At 34.5% G+C, this 25,976-nt stretch overlaps 1 long non-coding RNA gene across 1 annotated transcript in view; it reads left to right on the forward strand.

Moving 5' to 3' along the window:
- Positions 1–6,556, forward strand: part of LOC145293095 (uncharacterized) — a 1,048,662-nt gene extending 1,042,106 nt beyond the window's left edge. The window contains exon 6 of the long non-coding RNA XR_013869661.1: positions 6,524–6,556. This is a non-coding gene — a long non-coding RNA (uncharacterized LOC145293095). The remainder of the gene's footprint in view (positions 1–6,523) is intronic.
- The last annotated feature ends 19,420 nt before the right edge of the window (positions 6,557–25,976 follow it).

The raw sequence follows: 25,976 nt of genomic DNA on the forward strand, positions 1-25,976 counted from the left end.
CCATGTTAGAGAACTTGTATCCAGCTTGGCACTTTCTCAGTATATTGTTCAGGGGCATCATTGCTATGATGCGCAGTAGTGGTGATAGTGAATATCCCTGGAAGATGCCTATTTTCTGCCATGTGTTGTCAATAAAGAACTCACTAGGAGAACTCATGCAGGTCATCATCTGTGATTTCTCACTGATAATAAACGGTGATATCTTCTGGAGTCCGAGTTACAAAGAGTTTCCCCAGATGTTTTCTCCCTTGCGTTAGCCGTTGCAAATCAATTTGCATAATCGCAATAATTACTTATTACCGATTTCTTGTTGATGTCGATCATTGGTCTTCATTGGAGTTTGAGTGACAATAAACCTGCTAAGAGATCCAGTACTCTACAAATGTTTTTAATGAAGGTCTTAGTACTTTCCTTCCTTTCCATTTTTCTTGAATTTCATGACTATATCGTGTTTTATAAGCTAAGGCTGGTGTCATCATATTGTGATTTTTCGGAATGGATAATGTAACAATTTATGAAATTATTTGCAATTTCAGTTTCCTCGGGTTCACTAGTGTGTTCCTTACATGTTTTTATCTTATTTCTATTGCAACTGTTATGTATTAATAAATAATGTTTTTATCTTATTTCTATTGCAACTGTTATGTATTAATAAATAATGTTTTTATCTTATTTCTATTGCAACTGTTATGTATTAATAAATAATGTTTTTATCTTATTTCTATTGCAACTGTTATGTCGCTGGTTAGTGTTCATAGTTGATGTTGATTGGCTGTTGCATTAAATCATTTTACTTAATATTTCAGCTGCTTTACTCACTGGCATCCGTTGTATAGTGTTAGTCTTCCCTTTGATTCCATTTCCTCCTAGTCTTTTCTCAATGTTTTACAGTACTGTTCTTTGGTGTTTCTATGATTATTATGCATTCACCAGAAGTTCTTACGCAGGTTATGATCTGTGATTGGGCACTAGAAATAACCGACGGACTTTCCTGAATTCTAGGTGAAAACAAGTCTTTCTATGTATACAATACTTTCTATCTCTTGAAATTATTATTGGAAATAAGTTTACGTGATCGCAACAGTCACTTACCATTGATTCATCGTAAACAATGACAATTAATTTCTTCTCAGATTTGAGTAGCAGTAAACCTCGCTATTCATTATTTATTGCGGACTATCATCCTCGTCTTTTAGATGTTGTTTTCACGACGTTTCGGCCAGCTATTCCTCTGGCTTTCGTCAGGTGGTTACCGTGACGGGATAGGAACTCGAATTCCCTAACTGAATCCTCAGCCATTACTGCCTTCCATAGTTGTTGTCGTCTCACCACAACAACCATGGAAAGCAGAAATTGCTGAGAATGCAGTTAGGAGATTCGGAGTTCCTATCACTTGACGAAGGCCAGACGAATAGTTGGCCGAAATGTCGTGAAAACAACATCTAAATGACGAGGATAAATCTCCGCAATAAATAATGAATAAATAATACTCATCTCAATAAGCATTCCAATATTCCAATTAAATAACATAAACCTCGCTATTGCCAAATACTTTCCGCTTTCTTCAAGAGGAGTTATCAGAGTGAGTTATTAGTAGTGATGTCCCACTGACAATGACCAATTGTGTTCGTCAGCATCTTTCACACCAATTTTGTATTTTTTTTTTTTTCATTTTTTCATTTATTTTAACTGGTAAGTGTTAGTTTGTTATGTGAGTATGTTTTCCGCTTTCAAGAATTTTTGTAAAAATATGTCTACTTTTTTTATGATTGTCGTTTGTTGTAGGGTACCAATCGTTCATTTGATTCCAATTTTATCTCGTCTTTTAACACGGGTTTAAAGTATAGTTTGTAGTAATTGTCTGTATTTTTGAGATGAGGTGTGTTCATTTATTGAGATTGTCGGACTGACTTCCTCATCTTGGTTGTTATAGTCACAAGGTTTCGGCCGTTTTTCCCTCCGGCCTTCATCAGGTGTTTTTGTATCGAACTGGGGAACCGTTTGTTAGGAGTCTCATACCCAACACTTTATTATTATTACGGGGGTACTGTGTTCGGACTCAAGCTAGGCTCTGGGACATAGTTGCTGATTCTCTGTTTTGAATGTTACTTTTCACTGCCTTCGTTCAGGATTGAACTCAGCACCTTTGGGTAAGTAGTACTCATACAAGTATTGATAGTACAGTGATTTTCTTCAGGTTGCACATTCCTTTCAGTCATCTGGTTCCATGTAATTGCTGTGTTTTTATCCTTTTCTATGAACAGCTGACGTCGCTTGATAATTGAAATAGACAAACAAAACTAGATAGTTAACGCGAATTCTCGCTCATCCTTTTACCCTTTCGCTCTCTCTCCCTTCCCCTCTCTCTCTCGTTCTCTCTTTTGTCTCCCCCCGTCGTTCTTTCTCTCCCTCCCTCTCTCTCTCTCTCTTTCTTTCTCTCTCTCTCTCTCTCTCTCTCTCTCTCTCTCTCTCTCTCTCTCTGTATATATGTGTATATTTTGGCAGCAAGTTATGAAGGCATGTTTGATTAAATACGACAGTGTTTTCTTTCTTTATTTTTCTGTTGGTTTTCTCGATCTGCCGAGCATGTTCTCTCGTTTAAGTTGGTACGCTGTATGCTTCATTGCTAATAAACCAGGATCAATGATTTCAGGGTTGATTGAAATATGTACTTATAAACATGTCTTATTCATAAATTTCCTTTACTGGGAGGAGGTGTCAAGCGCATACGAAAAGTTTTAAAAAAATGTAACTAATGTGCATTTTTACATTACTGTTTATTGTTTCGTGATTGTTAAAATATTTCTTCATAAACATTTCTTTTTTCCCCCATTATTAAGAGTGGAAGCACATTCGCTTGTACATTAATTACCGCCTTTTAAACATTGCTTCCTATTGGTGTGGACTCCTTTCACCACTTTATAAAACAAGACAATATAAGCTCAGTCTATGATAATGCACTAGAGAATTATATTTTCATTTATTTTTTAGAGGGTGGAATCCATTCAACGAATATGTTCTAGCTTTGTGCTGCATTTCTAACGGGAACGCCGGTACACGGGTCCTACTACACACACACATACATAGGCCCTTAACGTCGAGGACGACGATTGGCAAGGCGCTTCAGTCTTCTACAGTTCAGGAAGTCTGTGTATTGCTGGCAGGATCTTTTGGCACCAGATCTTATTTATTCTTGACATATCCATAGTAGTTGCCTGAAACGTCAAGCGCCGGGGCAGGGAAGTAGTGGATGAGTGCATGCCCAGAACAGAACATCCACCTCTGGACCCAACATTGCGGACCCCAGCGGAGCACAGGAGTGCGACAGCTGGAGCAGTGGTAGGTTGCCGGGTCCTACTAATATATATATATATATATATATATATATATATATATATATATATATATATATATATATATATATATATATATATATATATATATATATATATATATATGGGAGAGAGAGAGTAAAAAAGACAGAGAGATAGAAGCATATTTTAAAAAGTTTAATTTCGAATAACAATGTTTATCTCTTTCTCCCTCTCTTTATATATATATATATATATATATATATATATATATATATATATATATATATATATATATATATATATATAGGAAGAGGGATATAGACAGACAGATAATTATTCAAGATGTTTAATTTCCCCAAATATGCTTCCAAGCGCTTTATGCCAATCCTCAATACTTGGCTTTTGGCCAAGATCAAAGTGTAGTATCTGTTCTTCAGATGCGGCACTTCCATTTCTCGTTCTCTTTCAGTGAAGGGGAAATCCTTCACGACTGAGACAGTTTTTATTTTTGTAACTTTTCTCCATGTTAAAAAACGACCCTGCTGTCTAAAGTTGTCCCATGAGGAGGCATTGTAAATAGGTGCAGCGACCGTGCGCCTAAATAGAAGCTGAAAGTAAAGCGATTTTACAGTATAATGTGCAACGCCATATGCACGGAGCTTCAATATAATAACACGAACAAAGGTCATTTTATTTACGAAAAAATATATATCTTCTATCGGATACTTTATTATAGGAAATTAATAAGAGAAAACTCAAGATAAAAGTTTAACAAATCGAATGACCTTGAATAAAATATTTGCATCTTAACGTGATTTCAAATACATTTTGTTTACTCATAATTTTAAATGTTCTAAAAATATTTTTGCAGGGGAGACAACTTATTAAGCTCGGAAGCCATTCGGGGATAAAAGGTTAATGAGTGAACGGTTGTTTCGGGACAACAGCGTAGTAATTGTTAGGTGTAGAAATGATTATTTAAGGCGACGGTTCAGTAAGAACTTGCTCACATTGAACTTGAAAGCAGGCGAACAGTTTTAGAAAATAACTTTTCTTCGTGAAATATTCTTCTGTTTGTTTCTATCCTCAAAATATATATTGCATTTATTTTATGCTATCGTTTTATAAAATATCCAGTCTTTCTAAGACTATATGTAATATTTATCCTTTTATCTTTCTTTTTCTCTCATGTTCTCTCTCTCTCTCTCTCTCTTCACATCCACCCGTCACAAAATGTCACAATATATCATCTCAATCCATACATAGCGTCAAAGAATCGATATTGGGAAAGATAACTAAAATGCTTCATTTGTATTGTATCCCAAGCCAGAAGGGAGATTCGTCTTATAAACTGCTGCGACACGTGATCCGATGAAACGTGTGACGCTAGAAAGTTAAAAGTCAACACTACGTCAACATTGACGTCATTAATCTTGCTCCCGCTATAAGGAGATGTGGCACAAGGTCATGGGGAGCTGATAGTAGAAAAGCGTACAAGAGTCAGCGTTCTCTGACCTCGAAAAGAAATGTTTGAGTAACCCGATCGGTATTCCCTATGTAGGGGCACCTTAAGCGATTTGCCATAAATAAACCACTTCTCAAAGAGGGGAGTGGTAAAGTCTGTGTATGGGAACTCGTTAGAACCACCCGGTATAAATACCTCATCCAGACAGAGCAGCGCCAGGTGATGTTACAACTGTCAACCTCTTTAACGGACTGATCGTTGAGGGCGTATCGTCAATTGAAAACTTTGTGTAGAGTTAAATATTCCAATGTTATAAATATTGTTACGGACCGGTATGAAACTGAGTCGGGGTGGATGTCCCCTGGTAAGAATCTTATGACTCTAGGTCAGCGCTTCACCCTACATTGTCCGTAACACAAAATAAAAATAAAAATAAAATAATGACAAATAAAGTGTCGGCCACGATTTGTGACCTATTTGACACGTTGTCTGAGGTTCTCATCAGCACATTTTGTTCCGAACGGTTCAAACTCAAAGAATGACACAACGCTAGAATCTTAAAACACGAATTTAAAAATTCAACATCCTTAAATTTAATATCACCCCGCAATAGGTTGGGATGAGGTCGGATGATAAAAAAGAAACATCATAAAAGAAAGAAAAGAAAACAAGGTGACAAAAAAAAAATCTAAGAGAAAATGTATATACCATTTCCATTATGGTATAACAGTTCGGCCAAGGACAAGGAGCGGGGATATCGGGATGGGGAAATCATAATAGTCACTTAACTTTATCCAATTGGACTTTCGTGTTTCATAATGTCTCCGCAAAGTTCATCATTCGCGAGATTTTTCCTGTTCGGTTTTTTCTTGGATGGGGACGCCCGTCGACATGACGATATTTTTGTTCGTTGCAACCCTCTTCTTATTCATCTTTAATATATTCGCTGTGAACTTTCCATGATGTCCATTCTCAGCCGAAAGAATTCTACTCCTGTTTATTTCAGGGAAATCTGTTTACGCTGCGATTTGGGCATTCCTGAGCACCACCGGCTCATACCGAGTTTTTCTTGTTTTTTTTTTTTTGATTCATTATTCGCTCAAACATAAACAACTGGTCCATTTGACACCGTTCACTGCTCTCCCCAGTCTCTTTTTTTTTGTATTTTTTCTTGCCTCTCAATTTCTTTTATACGAACGCTATCGTTTTTCACCGTTGACAAAATGCTCAGTTCAAAAACTGCTTTCTTTATTCGCCCGCGTCGATTTCACTTTTTCTTCCTCTCCCTTTCCCTTTTCATCAGTTTCGCTGTGGGCTCTCTCGCGCATTGCATTTTCAGAGGGAGGGAGGGGTGTGTGTGGGTGTACGCCTCGAACGCTAGTGCGTTTATTTATTTGTTATTATTATTTATTTATTATTTTTTTATTGAATTTAAATTCACGTTCGCCAAAGGTGAGGGGGTGCATGCTTTCATATTTATATTTGAATTTAAATTCACCGTTCGCCGTAGGCGTTCCCTAAGAGATAAAAAAACTATTTCTTATTCCGTTATGATTATTTCTTAATTTATCAACCGATATCAACCAGCCTCTCTACAAATATAACAATATATTTTATCGGAAAGTAAGTTTCAGAAAAATTAATATTAAAATAAAATAAAACAGATCTCCCTCATTTTAATGTTTGTATCTTATTACAATAATATGATTAAAGTTTAATTAGTTATTTTCCTTTTATTTTTTAGGTCATTGGAAACAAATTACGAATATCTTAAAAGGTAATTTTTTTATTTTTTCTTTATTTTGGATTTTATTTTTGTTCTCTTTTACTTTTTCATTCATTTATTTTATCTTTGTCTCCTTTTAGTTTTTTATCATTTGCTTTCGTTTTCTGCTTTGGATTTTACTTCTACTTTTTTTTACTTCTTTGTATCCTCTTTTTACTTTTCTACCTTGTTTAACCTGATATTCTATTTTGATCCTATTCTTTTTTATTGTTTTGATATATCTTTGGCCATTCTCCATTTGTTTGTATTCTATTTCTCTGTCGTTTTTTTCTTTTCTTCTTCTTCCTCTCCTTTTTGTCTTCTTTATATTTTATACTCTTTTTATTCTTCTACCTTGTTTAACTTGATATTCTATTTTGATCCTGTTCTTGTCATTTTTATTTTTATCTTTCTTTAGCCATTCTCCATTTTTTTCTATTTATCTTTTTTCTTTTCTTCTTCTTCCTTTTCTTTTTCGTTTTTATATTTTATACTCTTTTTAATTTTCTCCTTCGTCTTCTCCATTTTCTTCTTCATTCTCGTTGTCGTTTCTTCTATTTTACTTCTTTCTTTTTCCAGGTGTCTTTTTCACTTATTTTCCTTGTTCTTGTTCTTTTAATTCGTCTTTTTTGCTGTTGTTGTTCTTCTTCCTCCTCTACTGTTGGTACGTGTTTAGTCTAGTATACAAGATCACGTAGTTTATAATAGTTTAGGTTTAGTGCCAATCACTGCCACCTATTGTGTTCAATGACAAACTAATAGCACTGTGAAAAGTATGGACCTGAAATTAACTTTAAGGTAAAGCAGTAATTTTTAATCCTTTGCAATAAATAGTGTTTGTCTTTTTTTTTTTTTTATTGTTTGTGTTTTGTTTTTGTTTGTTTTTTTTTGTTTGTTTGTTTGTTTTTGTTTTGTTTTGTTTTTACTCGCATTCACCCAAACAAAGCATATAAGACGTAGATATAAAACGTAAGGGCTACTAATTGGGATAATGCCTAGGAAAGATTTACAATATGTTGGGTTATGTTACATTTAAACTTCTGCATATCAGTACAGCAAGGGAATTCCAAAGACTACCTGTTCGAAAGAAAAAATTATTAGAGTATGGAGCTTTCTGACATTTAGTGACCTCACCAGTGAAAGAGATGTGATTTTGTTGCTAAGCGGGGTTATCGGGTATATGTATATAGAGGGAGCACAAATGCAACGAGTTTATCAGAGCACATTCCATTAAAATATTTGTAAAACAGGCACAGAGATGCAACATTGCGGCGATGGGACAGAGATTGGAGCTTAGCTAACAAAGTGGGACCTATTAGATTGAAGACTCTTTTTGGGGGGCCTATCCAAGAAGGAGAGACTAGTGGCAACAATACTCAATGCATGGACGAATGGTCACCTTATAGAGGTACAGGATACGCTCAGGTGTGAGTAGTCTTCTAGCACGGTAGAGGGAACCCACCTTTGCGTAAAATTAATAGTGATATTTTCTATTGAATTAGGGGGTGATCTCCGATACTCCCAAGAAAAATATCACCACAGAAGTCGTAATTCATATGCAATTCAATAATATTTGGTTCAAATAAACTTCAATCTATTAATGACTTGGGATTATAGTCCGGTGAGTGTGAATCTGTCAGGATCACAATATTTACTCAAAAGGCGATCATCAAAGTATATATCTTAACAGTAAAGAAATCAAAGACTGTTGAACATTCATGACTGGTGGGCAAGTTACAGAGCATAAATATATGATTTCGAATTTACTAACGCTTCAAAGCGTTTTTGAGGGGGGGGGTCACGATGTACTTAAGTATTTTCATATGTTCATATTTACTTTGTCTCCCCACGAGGAAAGAGTTAGACACCAGGGTAGTTTTTAATGCGCAGAAAAGGAACAGAAATAAAAATCGTCTTGGTCGTGGAGGATTTCTCCTCCAATATTCGATAATAAAAAATTGAAGTGTAGCATCAGACCAAATACTATACTCTGATCTTGGCCCGAAGGTTAAGTATTTTCATATGTTGCCAATTAACAAAACTAAACGCCTTTGTTCTTCGTTTTTTTTTCTAATTCTAATTATATTTCTCTTATTTCTTCTTTCTTTTTTTTTCCTCCTTCTTTTACCATTGCTTCTATATATTGTTTTCTTTTTTATTCCTTTCTGTCCACTTTCCCATCGTCGTTGTACTTCTTTCTCTCCTGCCTCGTTCGTATTTGACACTTTGTAAATCAAATAGTTTAACCATTGTTAATTTCCTTGCATCGTTTTTTTTTTTCAGTAAAGAAAATGAGTAAAATACATATGACTTCTACTTTTGTTCTTACTGGATAAATCTAAAAGCGAATTAATTTTGTACAAATGTTGTATTCATTTTTATGTTTTTTTGTTTTGTTTTTTTTTTTGGAGACAACAGAAAAACGAACAAATAGTCTCATTTAAAAAAAAAAGCTAAAATAAAACACAATATTATTTAAGATTAAAAAAAGTGTTTGTTTCTTAAACGAAAATCTTTTCGCTTTTCGATTTAAACAAAAGACTTTTTTTTTCGTCTTAAATAAATTTTTCGTTTTAAATTTTTTTATTTGTTTGTTTGTTTGTTTGAAAACTGAGATTAAATGTTACGCTATGTCGTTAATTCTTTATCATATAAAGAAAAGTCGTATTTCTCTCTGTCTGCGTCTACCTGAAACTACAAACACGCACTTACAAACTTGATGTATCGTGACGCATTATGGCTTCGAACTGGTTATTGTAAAAATAAAAAAAATACAGCTGAGACGAAATATTACATGACGTAGCAGAAAAAAACACTTTTTTTAAACTTACACGTAGTTTATTAATGAAACTAAATCAAACAGTTTTCCTTTTATTTCTGGCTTAATGTCTTTATCTTTTATTGAAGCGTTGAAGCAGTTGCAAAGGTTTGGGCACGAATGAGAAAGGGGAAGAGTAAGTCGGGGGGGGATCAAAACGTAACATGGCTGAATATGGTTTAAAACAAAAATGTCACACCGGTTTTTTACCTTTTTATTTCTTTATGCTTAATCCCTAGCAAACTCCTCTATGTATAATCCCTTGTTATATATCAAGTTATTTCTTGCAAGATTCGAAGAAATGAAATACAATTTCCTGTTTTTAAATCCTTTTATTCCAAGAGAATTTTAAAACTTATACTTTTTAAATTAGATCTTATCATGTCTGTATTATTTTGCGCGTGCATTTGTAGTTCGCGACAAATGTCTGTTACTGATTTATTTTACTTATGTGTCTGTTTGAATATTATTGAATATTCCTTCTTCGTTATAAGTCTCAGTCATTTTTCCTGGTACCTTGACTGTCCACGTGTCGCCATCTTGTCTTATTCTTGGTATTAGCAGTAGCTTAACACATGGATACTTTTGATTCATCAGCAAATTAGAATATCTGTGTAACCCGTTCACATGGGACTGCTTCAATTTTCGCTTTCAAGCCCAATGTCAACAAATATATGCCGGGCCGTCTTCTTAAGTCAAATCTTACCCATAACATTAACCTTTTTAAATCCTCCCATGGTGTTGTTCGTCGTCCAGCTGACAATGTACCTTATCCTTTTGGCATTGGTAAGTGATGACTTACTAATAGTAAAACATATAATTCGATATTTCTTTTCTTGTGGTTTCCTTCAGTGGTTTCGTTAGATATCTGGCTTCCTTTCGTAATGATCTGTCACCATTCTGAATCCACATTTAGCTGGAAGCAGGCCTTAGACGAATTGATGAACACGGACTCTATAAACATTCATAACAGCCAATGATTAAAATCAGTAATCCAATCTATGCTCTCGGGGTGATTAGTTTTATTATAGCTTCCTAGAAACTTTCCGTTTCCATTCCGTTTTCCAGCGAAACTAGTGTTGCGGTATTCCTGATCAACCACGAAATTAACGGCTGACTATTTCCGATGCGTCCCTCTCTCCAATTATAGATTATTATACATTGGTCAGCCAATTATAACCGTTGATATTTTAAAGTCGCTTTTATTCAGTTTGATGCGACAGGCTGACCTCAAAGACATACCATCATGGAATCTATCTATTTATCTATCTAAATATCTATAAAAGTGAAAGTGTCTGTCTGTGTGTATCTGTGTATCTGTGTATCCGTGTGTCTGTCTGTGTACATTTCCCTGCGCAATAACTCTGTCAATTTTTAGTCTACAGACTCGAAATTTGATATACAGGGTACTGAGATTTGGGAAAATCAATGGGATCGGTTTTCGGCCAGAAATTTGGCTGTTAAGGGATCAAAGTTCAACGATTTGACCTTTGAGAACTCTACCAAACTCCTCCGACAATTTTCGGTGTAAACACTTGAAAGTTAAAATATAGTTTCCTTGGACATGAATCTAACTTAATAACTCGATTTGAGCCCAAAACTATAAATTTTAAGGGGTCATAATAGTGGTCGAAGTTTAAAAAATTAACCCTTTTTTTTGTTTTTGCTCAGCATACATCTCCAAATACTCAGGCAACGCCGGGCACCCATGCTAGTATATCTATAAAAATGAACGTGTTTGTGTGTGTCTGTATGTCTGTGTGTGTACATTTCCCTACGCAATAACTCTGTAAATTTTATGTCTATAGACTCGAAATTTGATATATAGGGTACTGAGATTTGGGAAAATATTTGTGTCCCGTTTTCCGCCAGAAATGTGGCTGTTAAGGGGTCAAAATTCAATGATTTGATCTTTGAGAACTCTACCAAACACCTCCGCCAATTTTTAGTCTAAACACTTGAAATTTTAGATATAGTTTTCTTGGACATGGATCTAACTTAATAACTTGATTTGAGCTCAAAACAATAAATGCTAAGGGGTCATAATAAGGGTCAAAGTTTTAAAAATTGACCTTTTTTTTTTGTTCAACATACACCTCCAAACACCCGGGCAACGCCAGGCTGAAATGCTAGTCATTAATAAACTGAGAAATCCTTTATGCAATTAAATCATGTTTGGTACAAATATTATCTCTATTCTTGACTTGTCTGTCAAGTTTCACTCATTAATGCTAAACCGCCTTTGCCTATCGTCGTTCAATGATGTACGGGGGAAATTGTCATGATCGATAGAAAGTGTGATCTTGAATGAGCTTAACACTCACCGAACCTAACCAATCAATATTTTTATTTATGGGTTTTTCAAAAATATATATCTAATCAATCCCCAAACAATTATTGAACCGAAAAGTGCCATCAAAGTGAAAACGCAATTAATGCTAAGGCAGGGATATATCGAAGTTATGGACAACGTTGCAGATCATATCCAAATGTGATTTACTTTACAATACACCAAATTGAATGGACGCAGCTTAAAAATATTTATTTTTGTGTTTTTTTTCTTATAGTGTTCGGAATTATTTTCGTGAAAAAATAGCAATTTACTGATTATTGATTTGGACAAATAGAAATTACATTATTGAACTCTAATTTTGAATATTCTTTCTACTTTCCCCAAATTTTCAACCAAATCGACCCAATAATTTTCGAGAACACTTTTAGAGTAAATGTGGTATTGTGGAGACTTATCTTTATTAATCCTTATTAATTCCTAATGCTACATTGAATTGATACCATAATACTTCGCTGTAAATTATCATAAGAAACTTGCATACAAAATTTCAACGAGATCGCCAGTAGTTTCCGGGAGATATTCTAGAGTAAATGCGATATTGTGGTAACTAATCACCATCAACCTCTAACTTTGCATCGAACGGATACCATAATACTTTGTTCGTCGCAGATTATTATAATAAAGGTCCATAAAACATCCAAACAAATCGGTCCAATAGTTTTTAGGGTAAATGTAATGTTGTGGTGATACATCCCTGATAATCCACATTAATTTCTCACTGTGCTTTGAACGGATAACCTAATACGCATTATTTAAATAAAGATCCATATAAAAGGTCATACAGATAGATCCAGATAGACCGACAGACTAATAGAAATATAATATAGATGTAATTATTCTGCGCGTTTAGATAGGAAAATATTATTTCAGATTTAAGCGTGTCGGTGGACTGAAAGATATGGTATCCATTAAATCTACGCATTTCGCGATGAAAATGCCATTTAAAACTCAATTTTGGCTGATCAGCAGACGGACAGTATTACGAAGAAAGAAACTTTGGTACATCTAAAATAAGATACGCCCATTTATTTTGTGCGTTTAGCGATGGAAATACGAATATAAACAGACGCGTCACAGACTAACTGATCACAGACGGATAAAGTTTTTTACAGAGTTGAGTTGACGCATAAAACACAATTCACTTGTAAGATACAAGAAAGTGATTTACTTTTGGGTTAAAGGTATCTAAAACTTACGCGTGATATAATTTTTTTTAATTCATTATTTGTTTAGTGTGGATTATGCATTCTTTTATCCCGGCTCAGACAGTGCTATACAGTCAAGTGCGTCTGAGAGGTAATAAACAATGATCAATCGAATGAGATCACGTGTAAAGTTAGAGAGAAGGTAACTTGATATAGTCAGTTGAGTTTTTCAGCAATAGGCGCAAAGTAGATTCTACTCGGATTCTTGTGACACTTTCCGTTCGCCCACCTCTGTCAGACGTTGCTCTCATCAGATAATATCCAGAGTTTTTAACAGGTTGGTCAATGTAGGTGTGATAAGGTCTTTGAGTCGCTCCTTTAGTATCTAATTGATTCTTGAGGATAGTATTACATACATTTTTTTACTTACATTCACAGGAATGACCAAAACACGAATACTTTTCTCCTAGAAAGATTACTTCGCGTGTCTTTGAAGCATGTGGTCATGCGAAATCTCCCACTTTTTTTACGCAGTCGTTTGCACTATTATTGTACCCTGCAAGATCTTTCAAGCTGCACCGACTGGGCAGTAGAGGGCAAAGAAATGCAACCTTGCATCGTATGACCCTCCTATCCACATTTGCGGATGGATGCGTCAGTTTTATAGCTTCATCTGATTGTAATGACTTTCAACTGCCACATTCTATTACTCAGGCGGTTGAATGTGTTTTGATGGAGACAGAATGCTTCTGGATCCAGTGGAAGAGCTTCAGAAGGGAATACTGAAATAAAAGAAAGGTGTATCTTGCTTGGGGGTTTGTTTCAATTGTTGCACAATTCAACTAGTAACTCAATTGTGTATGTTTCGTGACGTGAGGATGCTTTATGTTTTGAGAATGTAGTGCAAGACCGATTTACCCGTTGTACTTAAAGGGTTCCCTTAAGATTATTATAAAGAGACTTCTAAATGGTTCGCATTCTGGATGGACTTGATATTGTTGCTTAAGGTTGTTTTTCAGTTTAATTTCGGTTGTTTTCGTTGTTTAGCTGATGGATGCTGTTTTACCAGTATTACTGTAGAGGTCAATTTTTCTACGCGCTTTTTTAATACCCTAAGTGGCCGCATATAGTCGAGGGCGACTCGAAGGTTTTTTTTCATTAGCTTCTACGCCGATAGAGCAGAGCGCCACTCCATTCCCAGGATTACTCAACTTGCCTTTGATCATCCCGTGATAATACCAAGTATTTAGCAAGAGGTCGTCACGTACCATTTTTATCTATTTGTAAACACTCTTACCATTCTGTCAAATAGGCCGGATGTAGACAGAGGAAAATTCTAAATAAAAAATTGATCTATAAATAGGTTAATAACGTACACTTTTTTTAAGTTTATATTATCCTTATCACCTTCTATTGGGGCAAGACGAAAGGTACCAGAAAAATAATATCAGAAGCCAACTATCATACTTTCTATTAAAAGATTTATACAACATAAGAGTATAAGTAATCAATATTAATTAAATCGAGTAGACAGAGAAGCGTGTATGATTTCGACAGCCTCATAAATCTGTTCCCGTATTTTGTCCTTTAGTCCATGCATTCCATGAACGATATATTTTGACAAAAAGGTAAGAATTTCTATTTTCTTGGTCGAAATCTATCTCTCAAACACTTATTCTTTCTCATGTTGAAATCAGTTTTTAGCTCCTTACATGAATTAGTTTTATGCCTTGTTTCCTTTGATTTCTATAAAAAGGTAAAAACCTAAAACATTACGTTTTATATCGAAAATTAGTTATTTTCAATTAACCAGGTTAGTATTTGCAAAATTATTTTTTCTTTTTCGTAGAATGTAGTGATTTGGAAAAAAGATTTTACTGAAACGCATTTATTTTAAAAGCAAAGAAGTGTCCAAACTTTTCCAAATTCCAATTACTTAAATATTATTTTGTAAATGAACTGAGAAAATTTATTGGGCATTATTTCATTTAATGCCGTCTCTAGAAAATATAATGTTATCGGCATACATCCAATTTGCAATCAATGCATTCAATCTGCAAAATTGGACATAACTGACAAGCGAAAATATAATTTCAAACTTAGGTGTGAACCATGTGACAGGACCTCTTATAAAGATGTTTGGACGTATCTCCATATATAATATTTTGATTGCAGAAATTCAATCTCGACCAAAGTACTGTAAGTTTGCAACAACAGATGCCACATACAAATGTCTAGACTATTAGTCACTATCATATGTACGTTTTTAGAACGACATTTTAGTCACATTTAGTCCTTATAATAAAATTCAACATTTTATCCCAGGAGCAACACCATCACAATCGCAGCATCTTTGGGTGAAATAGTTTCTTATTTTCCCCCCTAAATATTAAGCCCTTCTACCGCATCTAATCAAGACGGGAAGAGAATATACACATTCTACTGATATTGTGCTTGCACCCTTCGTAACTTGATCATAAACTCATAGACATAACATAACCTTTCCTTTTCCTTGTTCACAAATAATAAATTTTCCCTCCTACAATACCGCCTATTTTCATTGGCTGAGAGCTGACACTTCGATTATTCTGGAATTTACCTCTTAATAGATAAATGAACGCTCCAGAGCTATGATGGTACTCTCTGCAAGAGGCAATCGCTTAAAAAAAAAACAGATACAAACATAATAACCGCTAGTAAACCGAAAATAAAATAATGATTACCTTACAATTACCTATTCACACATAACAACACACCACTATCCTATCCAAAAAGAACCCCTGAAAAAATATGTACAGGTACTATTGTTTATTTTCGATTTCAGAGCGGCTTAGCGTACCTTACACGATGCTATTTTTGTTTTCTTTTTTTTTGTTTTATAACGGGTCGTGTTTTTTTTTCACTTTTTTTTAACATTTACTTTTAATGTAAGCGATTTTAACTGCTTACATATTTTTCTACGATTTGTTTGATTTCAACCATGTTAGTTATCTTGTCCGCATAGATTTTCGACTATTAAAGAGAGATAGAGAGAGATAGAACGAGAGAGAGATTTGGGAAGAATATATACAGATATTTATGCGAAGAAGAGGAAACACAGTTTTGGAACCCTCCACCAAAGGAGAATGCAGAACATAGAGAGAATTAGAAATATTTTTTATCCAGTGCTTGTTCATGCCCTGCTATCCCACAAACACAATAAGCAAGAAAATTTTGTATAACCAACCATCGTAGCCGGAGGAGAAACCCAGCCATTTTCAAATCGACACATATGATCCATTGGTATTGTCTGTATGAAATCTGTTCTAGAAGAAATTTTCTTTGAGGGTCGTTGAATGGCCTAGACGAACTGATCCATATAAGTTACCATAGTGAAGAACACATTTTAAACTTCTTTTGAAACTAAAAAGCGCCAATCTTGAGAATAACACTGTTCGACACAAAACTGCTGTAGCAGGTCAGCAACGTCATTACAATATACAATGTCATTTTCCTGGTAAGAATTCAATATGGCGCTTTCTGTAGAAGGTTATGAGAGATCCAGATTGAAGTAGTTTTTTTCTTTGCATCTTAAAGAAAAAAATTCACAAGATATTTTGGAAAGGTTGAGATCTCTAGTCAGATCATTAAGTCCTCATTGAGAAAAAAAGCTGTGATAGTGGGGAAGGAAGAAACCCGATATTTAAACAGTTGCTTCACTACTGTTAATAAACAAAACAGAGGCTACCTCTTCTTCAGAACCAGATAATTCCAATTCTGGCAAGCCTTTAAACACTGGAACAAGAATTTCATTGTAGTGTGGACTTGTCCTTGCCGCAGAATTCAGGTTTGGATAAACCAACGAATTCCTGTTCTTCGTGTTGATTCACTTCGTTTTGACCGCACAGAAATAACAGTCATCGAAATGTTTCTTCGGTTCACTGCAGACCATTGGAAAACCAAAGCTGAGTGGTTTTCTATCCTTTTTATCAACTGCCGAAAGTGTTCAACGCATTGCTTGTATAGAATATGGGGTCCCCATGTCTTATCTTGATAACTCAGCATTACTTTGAAGTAAGCAAGATAAACACTTCATAAATTCATAGATCCTATTGGATTGCAACGTATTTCCCCGCAAATAGAGCAAAATACATTCGGATTGTTTGAACAACGTCGCATAGGAGTTAATGTAGCCATGCCTAATTTTTGTTTCAAAATCTTCAACGAAAGTAAAATGATGCAGGTTAATTATTTTCTGTCTGACTTATAAATTAATTCCTAACATTACGAAAATAAACCTTTCTTTGCCTCAGAAATCAACAAAACCATGCCACAATCGGTAGGCCTATTTACTACTCAGTGTCCACTTCTTACTACTTGCATATCCTATTGTATAGCCAATTTGATTTTTACTGTAGGGTTTGTGATGTCATAATCAATTATCATACACCACAATAATAACATACAATTGTAATTGTGAAGCTACAATGTATATAGAAACACGCCTTGTGTATTGTCGTCCCACGCACCTACGCTTTACAGTCAGATAAATGATTCTAAAAGATTAAGACTCTGAAGACTAGTCCATAATCCACAGGTATATTTATTAAAAGATAACAAGTAAAAACTGAAAGAGAAAATGACGGGTATGAGAAAGCAATAATAATAACAATAAACGACGACGGGAAAATGGAGGAGTTAAAGAAATCGAAAAACTGTATAAGTTCGTAAAGAAATATAACGTGAAATGTTGCGTTGCATGACAAAGTAAACAAATACATTGTCTAAAAGAAGAAATGAGTAAAACATACTATTAATACCAGGGATGGGAGCGGATAACGAAGAAAGAGGCATATTGTGTTCCCAGTGGTTGCAAAAAGGAAGTAAAGACCAACCGGGAAAGGATATTAGGAAGAAAGTAACTTTTTAGTAAGGAGTAACTTAAAGGGAGATAATGGGTTCAAAACAGGGAGACAGAACATGTAATTTTAAGGCCAAAAAGGTATAAAATACTAAATATCTCAACAATTTGACCTAATAAGAATAGGTTAATATCATTTTCGGAATCAGCACCACCAAATTAGTCTAAATCAGCTTAGAAACCTTTCGCAACAAAAAAATGGGTTGACCAGTGTTATTCATGCAGTTTACAGCTAAGTATGGAATGTTTAGAAAGTCAAGTTTTGAAAGCAAAAATATAAATTTTTCAGGAGAGGAAGTTCAAACAATAAACCAAAGTGGCATGAATGGAATTGTAAACAAATGGCAATAGCTTTGAAGTAAGAAAATTCTTACATAAAAAAACAACGATGATGACAGTAATATGTTGAAATACTAAGAAAAGTTGACCCCAAACGTAAAAGATGAGGCAATTGAAGTTTCAGAACAAAGAAATATTTTATGATATAAAATTAACAAGATCGAGAGGAAAAATAGGTTTTAAGTTATCTTTCTAAGTCACTTTGCGTCCTGAAAGCTAAGTGGATGTTTATGGCCCAAGATTTTTAAAAAATAGTAAAAAGAACTTGGAATTACGATGCTGATTATATGGGAAAGAAAGAAAGGAAATAAAGGAAGTTTACAAGAAGTTGTTTTGTGATAATTGCATCGAAGTTGGAAATATATTTATTAGAGTTTCAAGTCGAGTGCCAACCGCCAGCGAAATGAGGTTAGTAGCCCGTTACTAAACGACCATGTTATATTGAACAGTTTATTGATGTTCTTGTGAACTTCCATTTGGGCTAAAAACCTACCCACATACTCGTGCGCGCACTCTGGGAGCACCAAGAGCCAGCGAACTGAGGTTAGTAGTTCGTTACTGAACTGCCACGTTTTATTGAAAAGTTTATCGATGTTCTTATGAACTGTCCTTAGTGTTAAACAATTACCCACACACTTGCGCACACACGCTTCGTATTTATAGGTGATACATAAAATGATATATAGACATAGATTTATAAATACACCGATGACAACAAAGCGTGATTCGAGACATGTATGAAAAGACTCAACGTAGACGAGGTTATCCACTAGAGAAATACATACAACCCTAATGACAATGAAACACGAAGATAAGCAACGTTGATCCTGGCCAGTACCAGATGAGTGACCATTTGAGAAGGCGGGGCGCTGTATGTATCGCAAGGTAAAATACCAGGTTGAAAAACTGGCGCGGTCCACCCATCTCTCGAGGGTAGATGGGACTCTCTTAAGCCATGGTAGGCACCCCATCTAGTGATGGCATCACGATAAAAAATACACTTGATGACCCTGGCGAAGCATCATGTATGCAGTTACCGACAAGATATGAATTACACTACAAATTCGTGTAGTGAGTTCAATTAATTGTAAATGGTTCATGTTCTTACACAACATTTGGTCTTAGTCTTGTAAGAGAACGATGCTATAGCAAAGATGAAAGCAGTTATCAAGACTAAAGTTCCACAAGTTTTCAGTTGCTGGAATAGGATATATATATATATATATATATATATATATATATATATATATATATATATATATATATATATATATATATATAAAGTATCAAAACAGTGAATTGATGACAACCACTAAACCATCGAGTTAAATGAACAGGAACAAAGGAGGCGGAGAATAGATCTAACAATTCTGAAGAACACATACTATTATAGTATTTGTAGATATACATGATAATCGATTTGACACACCGGTTCTCGTCAGATCACTGAAGTTAAACAACGTTGAGCCTGGTTAGTACCAGATGGGTGACCATTCTGGAATTCTAGGCGATCTATGTGCTCTCGCTTATCTCGGCATTTGTTTCCAGTCGTCCTGTACAGACACTTCATTTGCCACTGGTATTTAACAATGTTGACTAAGAGGAGCTGTGGTTGAGATTGCGCAACTCATGCCACAAAAATTTTACGCGCAGGAACCCCTACGTGGGTATCGATAGTCTGTCAAAGACTGAAGCGGCCCGTATTCGTAGAAAAGGACTGAGATTAGAAAATATCACGTCTTTCAGAGAGAGGGTGTAGCGAAGTGTAAAAGTCGAGGCGAATCAAATTACAGAAAATAATCGTTTAACATATATTTCTAATTACTCATCTCTTGCACTTACGATTGTTTTAAAACCCGTAACACTACAAGTTCTTCATTTTATGTCTATATATTTATACACGGTAGTCGTCTTTGCGCGGGCGAAAACAGTTTCACTTTTGTTTGCTGTGCGATCATTTAAAGACAATTAATATTACATAAATATTTACATAACTTTATATTTCCCCTAACCTTTTTTATTTATTTATTTTGTGGTTCAAAGCTAGTGTGTCTGCTTCATGATCCTATTTTTCAGGACTTCTTGAAATTGGGAAAATTATAAAATTGTCATGGAACAGAATTGGAAGACTCGAATAATTAATCAAATTAATGAGTACCTTTTCATAAAATGGTGGGAAAGTTTAGGTTAATTAGAAAAATTGCATCAAAATAAAGCAGATATTAAAAAAAAACATTTTAAAAGAATTCGTATTTGTACGAATTTCGATGTTTTAATTTAATTAAAATTTGCATAATTCGAGTTTGAAAAATTTTCCAAAAAGAAGGTTTACCCAACAGGTCAAAATATTGGAACAATTTTCGTATAAATATTTTCTAGTACGCAACGCACAAGAATAACCCGTACTGCTATCATGTATTAAAGGTGCAACACTATTTTTTTGGGGGGGAACTAACGGTCCGGCACCTCTTTCTATTTGAGCAAAATCATGAAAGATAAATTAATAACTCCGCTGCCGTAAAGCTAGAGATCGCTCCGTATGTAGCTCGCCATCAGTTTGATTATTTTTAATACGCCTGTTGATGGTAGCCTTTCTTTATTGTCAGATCATGTTTTATTTTGCGTATGTTTAGAGAGATTTAAGTGACAGTCGTAGCATGAAACATCGTTCATGTGTTAATTTCATTTGTTCATTTACATGTAATGAGTGTTCAAGTTTTTTATCAATTCCTGCAGATTAAAAGTATGGTAGATATATAATTGGTAGAGCTATGACAACAGCATATTCTTTTCATTGTTTTGACTCTCGAATGTGTATCCGTTGATATCCTCTATGCTTTTATATAGAGTGATGTGGTTCCCGGTTTATTAACTGTGTCAGATATATACTAGAGAGTCAAAATAATGATAAGAATATGCTGTTGTCATAATAATAATAATAATAATAATAATAATAATAATAATAATAATGTACAGTCAAATGGTCCACTAAAACGGTTAACCTAGCAAGAAAGTTCATCCAGCAAAACGGATTATCCGGCAAAACGATTACTTTGGGAAAACCATCAATCTGGCAAAATGGTTGATTCGACAAGATGGATAATCCGGCAATATGGTTAATCTTGGCGAAATGATTGATTTAGCAAAATAATTTAACCGGCAAAACGTTTAGTTCTGAAAAACGGTTCATTCGGCAAAACGGTTTATGCTGCGAAGCGGTTAATCTAGCAAAACGGTTTTACGATGCAATTTGGTGAAATTATTAATCTAGCAAAACGGATAATCTGGAAAAATGATTAATCTGACACAACGTATAATCTGGCAAAACAATTAATCATGCAAAACGGCTGATTCTGTAATAATATGGTTAATTCGGCGAAATGGTTAATCTAACAAAACGATTAATTAGGAACCAACGAAAAATCCGCGGTACAACATGTAATTATGTTTCGAAAAAATATAGTAAAAATACTACCTGATCCTAATGGAAATCTATTGATATTCTTATAGATTATGACTACTGAATTACGCACACCAAAAACTAGATAATGTAAACTTAGTGACAGTTTTATGACAGGATTAATATAACGACTAAGTAACATGACATTTAAATTTGGTTAGGGTCTCTTCTTCCCGAGTGACTATATTCTCTTACAAAAAATATAGAAACTGAATTTAACCGCTATTTTTAAACTAGAAAGAAAAACGAATCAACTTCTTCAAGTAGATCGAAATATATTTATCGATTGAACGAAGAGGCAAGATTTGCATCATTCTATGCAAATGTTGGATCACAGATTAATCTATTAAGATCTTGTAGGATTTCGGGAGCATTAGAATTGGTTTTCCGGATTCTTCAAGTCAAGTGATTTAATTTCAGCTTTTTGTGGGGTATTTTTAAAATTATATTTGTAAACTTTTATTTAATTCTTGATTTTGTTTTCATATCTACAACTTTTTAATAATTTAACCTTTTTTTTTAGATTTATCAATCTCTTTTATCCTTTTATGTCTATATGTTAATGCTTGCATGTGTGTTCCCTTATATTTAAAAACACTAAACATGTATTTATAGGTAAAATTTTCTCAAGACATTTAAAAGTAGTGACGCAGGCCATCATAAACAAATTGTGGTGTTCTCTGGAGTTTGAGTGACAATAAGTTTCCCCAGATTTCCAGTACTCTCCACCTCTTTCGATTACTTTTTACAAATGAATTTGCGTTATCGCAACAGCCGATTACCATTGATTCCTCATTCGCAGCGACGATTGGTCTTCACCGGAATTTGGATGGCATTAAGCTCCCACAAGATCCCAGTCCTCTTTGCATTCATCCAGCGAAGATCTGGTTAACGCTCTCCCTCCCATCTGTTATTCCATCCTCCTCGATCCTTATTTATTTGGTGCGGCGCCTGTTTATAGCGATACATAAAAGGGGGACGAAAGACAGGGGCCCGTGAGGGTTTAACTTACAATTATGCAGTTTGAGTTTTCATGATTCCATGTGATGTTCCTCTTTCCAGTTTGTGCCTGTAGCTCATGTTTGTTAGTTTCTGCATTAAAGGGTTTTCCTTAATATTTTAGTCGTTTTCATTATTGCCATTCCTTTGATTCTAATCTTTCCCATTCGTTTTTCAAAGTTTTTCGTTATTGTTCTTAGCGCTCTTACTATTATTGGTCTTATCTTGACTTTCTCTATCTTCAAGATGTCTTTTATCTCTTCAGCTAGTCTGGCGTAGTTGTTTCGCTTCTCTGTCTCCTTAATGTTCACTCTGTGGTCTGTTGGAACGGCAAAATCTAACAATCTATCAGGACTCTTCCTTCTTGTTAAAGATTATGACATTAGGTTTTTATGCTTGGATAGGTTTATCCGTTTGCGTATCCATGCCCCATAGAATTTTGTGACATTCATTTTCAAGTGTCACTGCCAGTCTGTGCTTGTACCATTTGTGTGAGGGTTCAAGATGTAATTGTCTGCATATTTCTCAATGTACTACATTCCCCACTTGATTGTGTCTATTTTTATATTCTTTTGGGTTAGCTTGCTGTATTTGCTTATTATGCGGTTTATTGTTTCGTCTCATTGTCCAGAGAGTATGTATCTGTTGTTTTCTTGTGCTTTGTCGATGCTTGCTTTGGTGTAGTTTATTCTAATTCTGTGCGACTGTTATTGGAGTTTCACTTTCTCTGTTTACATTTTTTTTGTAGTCATATTCAAATGTTTTCGTAAGTGCCAACTTTTCACACTCTTATAAATCGTCCGTGTCGCTGTTTCTCTTCACATTTTTCTTTCCTCGTCTTATTTCTCGTCTTTTCTTTTTTCTGTCTTGTTTATTTCTGCAGTGTCTCTTGCTGTGGTAATTATTCTTCTGGTATTCTGCATTAAGTAGTTTTAATTCTTTTTGTATTAGTGACACAGTTTTCTATACAAACTTTTCTCCGCCTTTCCTTTTCACGTGGAGTCGGTCAGTATTATCATTTGGATGTATTGCATTGTGCATAGTCATGAGTTCCCTTGCCTTCTGGTCGAAATGCCTCGGTTATTCTTTTCTCCAACCTATAAACGGTCCAGAGTATCTACTATTCACACTGCCCATGTTTTTATACCTTTAATAATAATAATAATAATAATAATAATAATAATAATAATAATAATAATAATAATGATTATTATTGTTATTATTATTATTATTATTATTATTATTATTATTATTATTATTATTATTATTATTATTAATTACATAGTTCAGAATGGAGGTGCCATCGTCTTAAGCTGCCTGACCCCTAATCTTATTAGAATAGCTTTTTCTCTAATATATCAACGATGAGTTTTACATGCCATTTATTTTAATGGTGTTTTATATCTCTATAAGAAGTACTGCCGGTCGTTCTCAGTGTCGGACTTTAGTTTGAATAGCGTTTTCCTTAGTATGTCCGGGTTAAGATCGGAATAGGATTTATATAAAAGAAATAATTGAATAAACGCCTCTTATTTCAGATGAAAGCATCTGCATGAGAGAATTTGCTCTTCGTTCGATTGTCATACTTATGTTTGATCTTTTATATCATGAGGATTTTTATCTTAAGTTATAAATGACATTTATCTCATCACACTCGTAACTTGAATGAATCCCACGTATTGCTGTGACCTTTAAACCCAGTAATAATTAGAACAAACACTATAATTAACAAAAGCTGTTTTAGCAAAAGTATGTTACAGAAATACACGTCATTAACCTGGCACCATGACTGCCACTAATCGCTGTCCACAACTTTTGCTCCATAAAAGAGAGTGATATCACAGAACGAGTGTGCTAGAAATGGTTTGCTCGATTCTGAAAATAATTTATTTTTTTCAGTAAGAGATACTCCTTTCTCTTACTGGCCAAAGATGATCGAGAGGGAGCATATATTTTTAATTAGATTGCCGTTTGACAACCAGACAAATCGCAGATATTGTCGAGATTTCCTAAACTCGCATAGTAAATGAATTGTATGAATATCCTATCTACTTAAAAAAACGAACGAATTCTTTAGACAACCAAATACTAAGATTGAAAATAGAATGTACATTACTCTCTCAAACTTATGTTTGAATTTATATTTTTTGTTTATTTGTTATGCTTCAGTTTCAAGTACGGAAGGCATTGAATTATTTGAATCATTCGAACTATTGTTCTAATTTTGAGTGTTATTACCACATTTCAGCCGATGTAATCTCCCACCTTCGGGTATATTTTGTCGAACTCGGGAATCATTCTGTCAAACTCTGAAATCTGCACGGAATTTCGTACGCAACGTTTTCTTTAATCCACAGAGGTATCATGCTCTCGTTCCATAAGTCATGACAGCATAGAAGTCTTAAGTATTTCGAAATTGTTTACGGAACGAGAGCAGATTACTCTTGCAAAATAAATAAAGGATTCCGTTTAAAATTCTGAACAGATTCTCGAGTTAGACAAAAAGATTCCTGAGTTCGGCAAAATACACTTGCAATAGGTCGAAGGTTTCATCGACCGAAACGTTGTTAGAATAGCACTAAATAGGAGAACGACAGTTTGAATATTGCAAAATTTACAAATGATCCATACTCAACTTTGTCTTATTGTGAGCTCAAAATTCAGAAACGGTTGTCGTTAATCTGTCAGAGTTTAGTGATAAATCGTATCCTCATCCATATGCACATAAAATGGACGTATCTTTAACATAGCGAATCTTGTTCCGTGTGTTTTGTCTTATTGTGAGCTCATATTTAGTTGCTGTCAGTTTTTTTTATGTATTTATTTTTGTAAATTGTATTTCACTTACTTGTCTTTCCTTTTGTCGATAAAAAATAATCGATTTATTGATCCGAAAACATCCTTATCTAAAATGTAAAAAGTTCTCTCGAGAGCCCTACAAAACGAAAAAAAGAATGTATATTAAAATAGAACGAAAAGGAAGATAATATTGTTTGGACAGATGCGGAACAGATGTGAGACAGATGAAAATAAGTTACATCGGAAAAGTTGTTTAACGCAATGCATCTAATCGATTACTCATCGTAGGTTTTTAATATTAACGCAATACATCTAATCGGTTACTCATCGTAGGTTTTTAATATTAACGCAATACATCTAATCGATTACTCATCGTAGGTTTTTAATATTAACGCAATACATCTAATCGATTACTCATCGTAGGTTTTTAATATTAACGCAATACATCTAATCGGTTACTCGTCGCGGAGTTTTTTTTTTATATTAACGCAATGCAGCTAATCTATTACTCATCGTAGGTTTTTAATATTAACGCAATACATCTAATCGATTACTCGTCGCGGAGTTTTATATTCCAAACTTTTAACCGAATGTAACCTTCAACTCTCTGCACGTATAT

The sequence above is a fragment of the Euprymna scolopes genome, chromosome 2, assembly GCF_053919585.1.
Source record: "Euprymna scolopes isolate OS-2025 chromosome 2, ASM5391958v1, whole genome shotgun sequence".
Lineage (NCBI taxonomy): Eukaryota > Metazoa > Mollusca > Cephalopoda > Sepiida > Sepiolidae > Euprymna > Euprymna scolopes.